Source organism: Alosa sapidissima, chromosome 13 (assembly GCF_018492685.1).
Source record: "Alosa sapidissima isolate fAloSap1 chromosome 13, fAloSap1.pri, whole genome shotgun sequence".
NCBI lineage: Eukaryota > Metazoa > Chordata > Actinopteri > Clupeiformes > Clupeidae > Alosa > Alosa sapidissima.
Window position 1 is genome coordinate 5,263,110 of NC_055969.1, and position 12,163 is coordinate 5,275,272.

Sequence of the window (12,163 nt, forward strand, 5' to 3'; positions counted from 1 at the left end):
TAACTTGTTCACAAATAAAATGGAACCTTGCTTCTGAAATACTACACATTGCCTTTCTGTGCCTTTCAAGTAAATAATTAAATAATAAAATAGATAATGAATATCGCGTAGGCCAGCCGCGTATAGGTGTAACGGAGAAACAGCCAATCAGATTGAAGCTTTGTTCTGCCCTGTGCATATCATTATCTATTTTATTATTTAATTATTTACTTGAAAGGCACAGGTTCAAATCCCGTCAGGAACATTATGAAGTATGAAAAAAATGAGTAGAAAGCATTGAAAATAATCATTCTTTAAAGAAATTTGCAACTGTAAATGTAAAATATAACTTAATATTTTATATAATTTGTTTTTGATGGAAGAAATGCTGCTCCTTCAGCACAGTAAAATACTGCAATAATAATAATAATAAAATGCAACATTGCAGAGGAGAGTACTTTTCCAGTTATTCTCTTATTTTTTTGTTTAATTATCATTAATATCTTCCAGGAGAAAAAAGAAAGGCAATGTGTAGTATTTCAGAAGCAAGGTTCCATTTTATTTGTGAACAAGTTATAAATTACAGATAGTAAACAGTTATGAACAACATTGATTTAAAAAAAACAGCATTCTGTGTGTGTGTGTGCATGAGAGGCAGTGTGTGTGCATGTGTGTGTCTAATCCTGTGTGTGTGTGTGCGTGTGAAGGTGTGCGTGCGTCTGTGTGCGTGACAGCGAGTGTGTGTGTGATAAAATCATCTCTAAATAATAATAAAAGTTGGTAAATTAAAGATTTAAGTTATGGTTATGGTTATGGGATTTTGCAGATGCTTTTGTCCAAAGCGACACACATACATAAACAACATAATATTTAAAATTGAACAGGGAACAGATTAGAATGTTGGTCAAACTATAATAAGGAGAATAACAATACTACTATAAAAAAAACAATGACATGGTAAGACTATATTAAGGATTATATTAAGTGATACAAAAAATTACAGAACATTGGAGAACAGCATACTATGACTAAATAAACACCAGCTGAAGAAGGCAAAGTGTGTGTGTGTGTGTGTGTGTGTGTGTGTCTGTGTGCCTGTGTGCGTGTGTGTGGGTCGGCTGCTTCTGGACGATACACTTAGACACCAGGGTTGTGCACAATTCGAATTGCAATTCTGCTTCCTGTTTGCTACCTCATTTGAAATGCAAGTAAAATTCAAGAATTAAATTGGAATTTAAGAGCCAGTTTCAATTCCATTCTGGAATTTTGCACAAGCCTGTTAGACACTACTGCTGGCCCTGGGTCCGCTGTTGCTGGGCGATACACTGACACTGCTGGTGGCTCTGGGTCCGCTGCTGATACAGCGCCACTGCTGCTGGATCCTGGGTGCGCTGCTGTCACTGCTGATGCTGCTGGGCCCTGGGTCAGCTAATGTTGGACGATACACCGCCACTGCTGCTGGGCTGTGGGTCCACTGCTGCTGGACGATACGTTGCCGATGCTACTGGGTTCTGGGTCGACCCTGCTGAGCCCGTCTGCAGTGCCTGGTCAAGGTGCCACCACAGTCCTCTCTGTCTCCCTCTGTGTTCTGACGGACCTGTACAAATAATTAAATGTCACCATTTATGTACAGTCCTTAAAGCGGGTAACTGAATATGACCACAGCGTTGTGCTAAAACATTTGACCTACCATTGGGAGAGTGCCCTTTGATTTAGCTCACACAGCTGTATCGGCGCCCGACCCATCAGCCTGCGCACTTCACGCTCTGGGGTCGCCTCCTTTCAGTGCCACTGTGTCCCTTGCCTCCATGCACACCCTGTCCACCCTCTTGATCTTCTAGGTAGTGGTCCCCTTCTGGCGGTACTCAAGGGCCAGTTCTGCTGCAGCGGAGAGCCACAGGGTCAGTTGGGAGGACGAGGGCTCAAACCTAAAGGGGGACACAGACGCAACTTTCTACGAGGAAAAGAAAAACAATTTAAATCACACCATACAGAATCCATTTTGAAGACGCACACAGATCCCTGGAGTTGTAATAATAGCCTATCACTATTAGTTTGATAGTGGTGTACTCATTAACACACATAAAAAAAATCAGGTGTTCTGTTTACATATCTAAAGCATACTTAGACTTCGAATTTCGATTTCACAATGTAGTAAAAATATCTAGAGGGTCTAAACATGCTAGCCAGATTATCTGATGAGGGCTTAAATACATTTACAGAGACCACCAGCCCTCGTAAAAGTAGTAAACAAAAATAGTCCATTCATCACTGTTTTTAGCATGGAATTCCCGGTTGACATGTTTACACTTCAAAAGCATATTTATATCTCAAATTCCAACTCCAAACTGTTGTAACACCATCTCTATGGTCTTAAGAAGTGAGCTAGGGTGTCTGATCACGTTTTTAAAGTATTTCCAGTGATCGTCAGGTCTTTACAGTGGCGATTGGTAGCTCATTCGTTTTCAATGCATTTAGCTGCTAGCATGCTAATCGTGGTTGATATTCTAACGCATCTAAAGCATATTTGCACTTTACATTTCGAGTCCACACAGTAGCAGTACATTCTCCAAGGTCTCAACATGTAAAACCAATAGTCTGATCGCATTTTAAACGCATTTCAGAGAGATCGAACCTAGCTACTTGAACGTAAACAAGCGGTGCTAGCCTAGCCAATTGGTGGCAGAGAATTAGTGTCAGTACGGCGCTAACAAGATATTATCACGTAAAATCATGAATATCAGACAAAGTATCCAAAAATATACCGAGTTTCATTCATTGGATAGCACGTAATTAGACCAAACTTACCTGAGAGTAAAAAGTCAGTCCGATATCTGTCATCGGTAACGCCGACCACAACAAATGATTCAAAGATGGCTGCCAATATTTTTAAAATGCAGCTCAACAGCGCAACAGCGCCAAAATGCGTAGTGGACAAAAGCATATTGCATCCGTAGTGTTAAGAACTACCATAGAGAATGAATGGGAAAAGTTAAGAAAGTTAAGCTTAACTATCCACGGCTCCCAGGCTCCAAATAGCAACACACTTACACCGTAGCATAATGAGGGTATCTACATGTAAACCGAAGCATTGAGAACTGTGTAAGTCTACAGGCAGTTTATTAAAAAGAAAAACAGTACCGTTCACGTCTCGTTCACATATACAGATGGGCGCCATCTTGGGAAAACACCACTGTCTGGGATGTGGCGTAAATCTCGCGTGAAACCTTGTTGCCGGAACAGCAGGGAAGAGGCAACATGATAGCAGCACCAAAGATTGTTAAGGCGGAGCTCCGCCTTAACAATCTTTGGCAGCACGAAAGATACACACGGAGGCAACAGGATAGCAGCACGAAAGATACACAGGATACACACGGAATTCGAACGAATTTGAAGACATCGAAGAACGAACCCTTTTAGTTTGATGGACGTCCTTATCAGTCTATGGTCTAACTTATGAACGTGTCGGGTCAACGTCAACAATAAGTAAGTTAGGCTAACGTAAACGTTAGCTATTTGCTGTTGTCATATGCAACCTATTAATGTTAACTAACATGCTAGGCATTGAAAATGAATGCGTTAGCAATAGCCACTGCTTTTTTTGAGCTGACAAGCCCTGGAAATGCGTTAACGTAATCAGCCAAATTGACTCACTTCTTAAGACCCTTGGTATGGTGTTACAGCGATGTGGAGTCGAAATGTAAATTGTTAGTATGGTTTTAATGTGTAAACAGACCAACCGCGATTTTGCAATGAAGTGAACGGAGTCATTTTAGGTACTACTTTTACGAGGTCTGTAGTTCTGTCAAAATGTATCTTATCTTTGAACAGACTACATGGTTATCTTCCTTAGACTTCGTAGATGTAGTTACTACAATTTGGAGGCGAAATTCGAAGTGCAAATATGGTTTAAATGTGTAAACAAGACGCCTGATGTTTAATATATGTTAATGAATGGGCACAGTATTATTGTGTACAGTAATGGGCTATCAGTAGTATGTAAACAGTTCATGTGTTATGCGATTTACATAAACTAGTAAACAACAGAAATGTTAAAAGCTGGTATTGTGTTTACTGAATTCTTACATTCAGGCATTCAAATGAAATGTAATTAAATAGCATATACTCTATCAGTGTATGATGCTTGCATGAGGGAAACATCCCAAAACAACGGCACCCATATAATTGCTGTTGTTTTGAGAAGTATTTTTCATGCAAGCATCGTACAACAATGCAAAAACAATGAAACTAGTGTAGGCCTAATTATATTTTACATTAGTAAAGCAGTACTCTGATGTGCATGCTTTCACAAACTTTTGTGAACAATCTTAGCACTTTAAACATTGACTGTTTTGAAGTGCATGTATAGCAATATTCACCCCTTGCAGACACGTGACTTAAAGGAGAATTCCGGTGTGATATTGACCTAAAGTGTATCGAAACATGATACCGAGTGTGAACGTATGTCTCATAGCCCATCTCGGCTTGTCCCCTGCACTCCAAAATCTGGCGCTAGTTAGCCGATGCTACCAACATCTTTTTCAATAGTGGTGCTTCGGCATCGGGCTAGCCATGCAAATAAATCACTGTTTTACACCCATTTACGAGGCTCAATGTATCTCCACACTTCATTGGTAGACTTCCGAGGGCTCTGACATTTAAAACGAGACATTGAGAACTTTGAAAAAACACTGGTAGTTTACTTACAAGACGATTTATACAGACAGTATCTTCACGAAGTTTAGCGTTTGCAGCCATCTTGAATTTAGTCACGATAAGTCGAGCAACGAGTAAGAATGAACAGCTATGATAAGGGATCAGATTCCAAAAATAATTCAGTGGAAATGCATGGATTCCAGTTGCTGCTACTGGAAGAAACTGGAATCCAAAGATTCTAGAACAGAGCTCTGTTCTAGAATCTTTGCTGGAATCCATGCATTTCCACTGAATTATTTTTGGAATCTGATTGTTGGAAGTTGTTGGTAGCATCGGCTAACTAGCGCCAGATTTTGGAGTGCAGGGGACAAGTCGAGATGGGCTATGAGACATACGTTCACACTCGGTATCATGTTTCAATACACTTTAGGTCAATATCACACCGGAATTCTCCTTTAAGTCACGTGACGGCTCCATGCTGGACGGCAAAAAGATAGGAGACGGACGGCAAATTACATTATGTCATAACGATTATGATGAACTGAACACCATTACTATAACATCTTTGTAGTTCAGTGTATTGCTGTTTGGGGTCTGATAGTCAAGGAAAGATGCCAGTGGTGTTGTTAGATGAAATGGGTCATGATCGCAAATGTAAAGTTATTAAAACTGGTGGTAACAGCAAGTGGAGATAAGGTTAGGTCATAACGTTAGGCTACTGTAATTAACATTATGGTAAATGAACACCCATAAGTATTTCTAGACTAAAATATTGCAAAGCGATTTGGTTACTTTATTTGTCTTGCTTTTATCAGTTGTAACATAGTCAAAACGTTAAGAATGTCATAACAGAACATGAAATAATAACTTAGCTGCCACACTTAGAAGCTAGCTATTCTAGCTAACGTTTATCGTAGCTCATAGTGCTAGGGCTAATGTAACTCGTCAGTTTGTACGTTGCCCAGCGAATAAACTTACTTCTTAGGCCTACGTGTCTTAAGTTAAAGAATTGAAAGAAATAGGAAATAAAAAAACTTGAACGGTATTATCTGTTTACATTCAGATCTTGCCAAAGACTTTGCCTAAGTGCTATCTGCCGTCCTGTTCAGAGTCTATGGTTGCTATAGCAACCGCTGCTGTGCTTCATACACTGAGGAGATAAGCATGCAATTGTGGTTGAAATACTCCCGAAACACAAAGAAAACAAACCAAAATATATCTATGCAAGAACATGGGATGTTGTTGTATTCCAAACAATAAGCCAACAGTCGTGGAAGGGCATTACTACGGTTAAATCTCACTATAATCTCCTAGCTGTGCGATATGTCCCATTACAACCCATTGATTTGATTCGTGTTCTTGCCGTCCACTAGGCTATTTTGCTGTGGCGCGAACAAAACGTGACGTCACTTGCAAGGGGTCAATAGTAAAAAAATAATAATAAATATAGCTGCAAGCAGCAATGAGGGGGCCAAGCAGAATAGGCTGGAGTAGCCATGGCGACAAGTTAGAACTCAGCAGACATCCGCGATCAACACTTTCAACTAGTGTCATATCAAAACATAACTGATTTTGTAGGGCTGAAACAGGGCTGAGAATTGCCACCGCCTCCGCCAGCCAGCCCCCCACCTAATCACCCCAGCCCGTCCCACCCAGTCCTGCCCCGCCCCGCCCCGCCCTTGCACGCACGCATTAGAATGAACTGGATGGAACATGTTGTCATCAGTTTCACATTAAAAAATAAAAGATTGATAAAACACGTCAGCAACTACAGATCAAAATGCAATATTGCTAATTGCAGCAACCCCTACAGGTCAAAGGTCACCAAATTTCTTGAGCGTCCTCCTGATGTGGTCTGAGGTACATGTACTAAGTTTGGTTTTGATACATGAAAGCGTTGCTGAGATATGAAATCACTTCCTGTTTGGCGGCTTCGCCGCAAATTTTGATTGGCTGGTACAGGCCAAAGCTTCTGTCAATTGTTCCAGAAAGCAATGCACTCATCAGGCATGGTCTGAAGATGGTCTCTGCCAATTTTGGTGAGGATCCGCTGAAATTTGTGACCTGCGAAAACTTGTACGTGTTTTTGATTAAATCCAATATGGCGGCCGAATCAATTACGATGACATCACAAGTTGGATTGGGTCGGCCTAAGGACCTTCAACAGTAGTACCAGACACCACTAGTGGGTTTTAATTCTAAGCACAACTGCTGCTACAGGCCAAAAGGTATGTTTCTTAATTACGGCGCCCCCTAGAGGTCAAAGGTCACCAGATTTCTTGAGCGTCCCCCTGATTGGGTCCTGAGTCCATGGACTAAGGTTGGTTATGATAGATCAATGGGTTGCTGAGATATGAGCTCACTTCCTGTTTGGCGGCTTCGCCGCAAATTTCGATTGGATATTACGGGTGAACGGTCATAGTTCCGAAGACAAAACACCACAACTTTTGTGAGGCTTGGTCTGAAGATCATGTATGTCAAGTTTGGTGACGATCGGACAAAATTTGTGACCTGTGAAAAATTAGTTTCACTTTCACTAAAATCCAATATGGCGGAAAATCCATCATGGCGGAAAATGACGTCATAGGGTGCGTTGAACTCGGCCTGGTCCAAGGATTCCAATGGTACCTCATTTTTCAAAATCGGGCCAACGGGTCAGAAGTTACATGCATGAACGCATGTCCAAATTTGGCCTGTTGGTGGCGCTAGAGCGCTCGTGGTGCGGACTCGAAATTTGGTGAAATTAATTCTGGGACGCAGCCTAATTAGTGTGCCAAATTTCACAACTTTTCACCAGACGGTTCTATGGGCTGCCATAGACTTCAATGGCAGAGGAATAATAATAATAAGAAAACTAACAATAACAATGGGTGCCTTCGCAGCTTCGCTGCTTGGCCCCCAATTGTGATATCATTACAATTTGATGGGGGGTGGGAGGAGGGGGTGGGTTCATGTAGGTGGGCCCTATGACCCCAAAGTATGCCTTGACTGGGCCTCAGGTCAAAGAAGTTTGAGAAAGGCTGATGTAGACGACAAAGCAGCAAGGAGGTGTCGTGTGATCATTTAAACAAGTTTTATGACCAGGTCGATGAGGGTGGGAAAAATCGTACATTTCTGTGCAAACTTTGCCCGCACTTCAGTCACATTCAGTCACATTGTCTTTTAAGAAAATGCATTTTTCGGTTCCAGCAGCCAACAACCTCAGAACTGACCCTTCAGGCCTCTCAGGAGGCGCTGGTCTTTAACCGCAGCCAGAAGAGAGTCAGCAGAAATTTGATTGCCTTTAAAAATCTGACTTCTTAAAAAATCTTAAACTGGCTGTATTACGTGATTATTTCTGAGATTCTGATACGTTTTTAACCATGACCTATACACAGTTCTGGTTTGAAAATGTATCTCTTAAAATAATCACTTTATGCAGTCAGCTTAAGATGGCTTACTAGCAACTAACTAATTACTCTAGCAACAACCTAGAAACCACCCCTGTAATGTCAACCTAGCGACCACCATAGCAACCAGCATAGCAACCATGTTATTTATGCGTTTTAGCTTATTGGATGTTGCGTTAATGCAGATAACTTTTGATCCGTGTGCCCGATTTTCATAAATGAGGTACCGTTGGAATCCTTGGATGAGGCCGAGTTCCATGCCTCTGATCAAACCCACTCTTGCAGTTCCTCGGAACCGCAAATCTAGTTTATTATTCCTGTTCACCCACTTTTTGGACGAACTACTGCTCTTAGACCGTTTGAGCTATCGACGCGGTTCGAACTCCAAAAATTCAGGCCCGAACCGGTGTAACTTGCTTGTTACTTTCGTGTCCCCATTGAAATGAATGGCGGAATGTTCAAGGATTCTAATTCCGATTGTGACATCACAGCTCTAATTGTTTAACCCTTAAAGGAGTACACACCGGTGTAACGGGAATGTTGGGAAATTAACATTCTAAAGAATATCTGGGTTCATTGAATTCAACATAGAATTTTAGAACCTTCAATTGTTGCGGAACTTAGAATGTTCAAAAACCTACACCAAAGATCCTTGATTACTAGCAAGATAGAGCAACGTAATTCGTTACTATGGGAGCAAAACGGGACAGTTCCGGTCTGCATAAGTGGGAGTGTCACCCTACGTCACTAAATAAACTTTCTCTCTTAATAAGCAATAACAACAGATAAACATAATTGTGTTCACAGTATTATTGTCCATAATCATGTATGATACCAATGAATCATTCTTAAGGACATGATATGAATAATTTAATTAGTCATGTGAACCGAGCTAGCTAGCTAGCTAACGCTAGCTTAAAATGCTATACAAGTGGATGGTAGTAGCTATGGCAATACAGCTATGCGCTAACAAGTGACTAGTAGTTGAAGGACTTCGCTTAAACTTAATATACTGTTGCAAATTCGCTTGAGTATAAACTATCCACTTTAACTAATGTCAGTAGTGTTATTCAGCTAGTTGTCATTTCAAAGAAATTACACTTCTCCGTTTAAAATGTTACCTTAGCTAGCATGATAACAACCGGACAGTAACTGGCAGCAGCATGGTCTAATATTAAGTTATTTTATTACAAATCCGAACACTAAAAAATTACACTATTAGGCTTGAAATGATCCCAAACACTTACAGATTATGACACAATTTTCCAAAAAACCCTCAACAAATCCAGAAAGACAAAATGACCAATTTATTGGTAAAATTCCACAAGTCTCCATTGACATTAGTGCAGCAAGGGCTTACTCTGGTCTGCATAAAGGGGGATTTCCCCCCCTCCCCCTTGCAATAATCGAACGCGGAAATTGTCGAACGTTTGCGCCTCTCGCTCCGCTTGAACCCTCTCTGCCTACACCTTTAAGGGTTAAGCTTTCACCTGGCAGAGTTCTAAGCCATCTGGCAGTGTCTAATGGGTTGGGCTGGGCTGTCTGTGTGTATGAAGGTGTGTGCATGTAACTTTTGACCCGTATGTCCGATTTTCATAAATGAGGTACCGTTGGAATCCTTGGATGAGGCCGAGTTCCATGCCCCTGATCAAACCCACTCTTGCAGTTCCTCGGAACCACAATTCTAGTTTGTTACCGTTGCGTTGTGGCTTTTGCTGAGAAACAAATAGTTCGCAACACACGCAGAACTTGAATCAAACACAGCTGATCAACCGTCTGCCTTCACTTTTGAATGAAAATCACGCCTAATGCACATTAATTATGTAAGGGATAATGTATAGAACGCCGGTCATTCTGACAGGGCGAACCGCGCCTATTGCCTAATGCACATTAAAAGGGATAATGTATCATTTTATTAACAAATAGTTCGCAACACACGATGAACTTGAATCAAACACAACCGTTTGCCTTCACTTTTGAATGAAAATCCATTGCCACTGACAGCGGTCATTATTTATAGTCAATGGAGCGTTCTACTTGCATTGTGAAGAACCGCCTATAATTAACGTGCAGTAGGCCTAGGCTAAGCAGAATTTAGGCATGCATGGCTGCATGTGACATTTTTACAGATCAAAGTAGACCAAAGCAACCGGGGCTATTCGAAGTGTCAGTTTATTGCACATAATGTTAGTCATTTTGAATCATTTGAACCACATGTTGAATAACCACTTACCCGTGTTTGTTGGCTTGTTGTTGCAAAATCCGCGGAATCATTTTATGCAAACTGCATGGAGTCTTTATTGTTGATAATCATCAACAATGATTATCATGATAATGATAATCCATGATAATCATCCAAACATCCTTGGCCTGTGAGTCTGTGCGTGGCTACAGGAGAAAGCCAACATGTTCTTCATTTACCAACGATATTTTGCATTACATCCAAACAACAGACTACATTGCACTTGCGAGCCTAGATACTACTTTTAAAATAATACATTTATTCCAGTCCAAAGACATTTTGCTCCTTTTTTATTTTTATTTATTTTTTAACTCACAGCAGCCTGCAGTGCACATCGTCGTGGTCCTGGCGTCATCAGTCACTGTGGGCGTGGCCAGGCGTCCTGGCTCATAATTACGTGGAAATCATACGGAATGTAGTGCACTACTTTTAGTAGCTTTTCGTACGAAAGTTTAATGAGAACAGCCTGGATACATAAGCAAACGATGAAACGAAAAGCAATGAAGCAACGAAATGCAGTATTGAAACACGTGTATGAAACGTATTAAATATGCAAACACTGATCCATAAACACTGTTTTTGGAAAGCTAAATGTTGACAGATATGCAGTAACGTTAACGTTAGCACGTAGTAGTATGTCTCAATTAAATTTAGTCAAAAATGCCCTCCTCCTCTCCTCGCCTTTGATGCTTTCCTAACTTCTAGCTGCAGTGTAAGTAGGGGGTCTTGAACAGGGATGTAGTGGAGGCTAAACGCAAGTAAACGCAGTTTCCACTTCTGAAATTTCAGAAATAGTTTATCCATCTCTTATTAGAGTTTATCCACCTCTCAAAAGAGTGTATTCACCATTACAACTGTTAACATTTAAAAATCTCACTGTATCTGTGTATCCAGTGCCGGTGTTACATGGCAACTGGCACCCATGTTAACTGGCTGCGTTGGTGACGTTTCACGAGTGATGACGTTTCTTTGACAGATGTGGCCGCTTAACATGTTAACATGGGAGCCAGTTGCCATGTAACACCTGCGCTCCGCACACGCACATCACGCACTGCGCGTAGGGCACCAAGTGCCTGGGGGGGCACCAAAAAATCTGGGTCGTGAAAAATCACCACAATAGGCTACTCAGATTATGAGTTCTCAGATTATGAAACACGGATGTGCAAATGTGTTTCGCACCAACTGCGCTGCAACGATTGGAGCAAAAGTGTCGAGTGCATGACTCTTGAAAGTTGTGACTCACAGGATAGGATTTGTGTACCTGTAAAAAGGATTTGTGAACCCGTAGCCCCTATTTTGTGTTAACGAGATATAAAAGAATATGTACAACTTCAACTTTACTGTTACACATTTATGACTTTAGTGTGCACATGCAAAATCTGCAGTTAGATATGCTCGCCACTTTTGCACCCAATATACCTTCATAAAAACCCTGCAACTGAACATGATATGATTTTGCCAAATTAGACAGCTTTAGATAAATTTACTAGTTGTTCTATGCCAGTGTTTCTCAAACTTTTTCAGACCAAGGACCAAAAAAAAAAAAATTAGACCTACTTCAATAGTAAATTACACAATAGGCATACTCACTGAACCACTTTGATTGTATTATTGTGTCAGAGAATTCATATGATTTAAACTGGCATGGCTTACATAGGCAGTGTTGCTGAAATGTTTGGATTTACATACAAGTTGGTTCAATATTGCAAACAACTCATCTATATTATATTTTACCACGTCTGCTCGCGGAACACTTGGGCTAGCTTGCGGACCACCAAAAAAAACTAAGAATGTGTGGGGGGGGGGGGGGGGGCTACAGCACCAAGCATTTGTGCTTAGGGCACCCAAATGGCTAGCGCCGGCCCTGTATGTATCTGTAAGCATCTTTTGCAGCGAT

At 41.0% G+C, this 12,163-nt stretch overlaps 1 protein-coding gene and 1 long non-coding RNA gene across 2 annotated transcripts in view; both read right to left on the minus strand.

The window, feature by feature from the left end:
• Nucleotides 1-12,163, minus strand: part of LOC121680692 (high mobility group nucleosome-binding domain-containing protein 5-like) — a 692,414-nt gene that overhangs the window by 583,265 nt on the left and 96,986 nt on the right. The gene's annotated exons all lie outside the window — the stretch shown is intronic.
• On the minus strand, nt 842-2,984 carry LOC121680729. Its single transcript, XR_006021791.1, has 3 exons — nt 2,788-2,984; nt 1,670-1,933; nt 842-1,576 (listed from the first exon to the last, which is right to left on the minus strand). It is a non-coding gene; the product is annotated as an uncharacterized LOC121680729 (long non-coding RNA).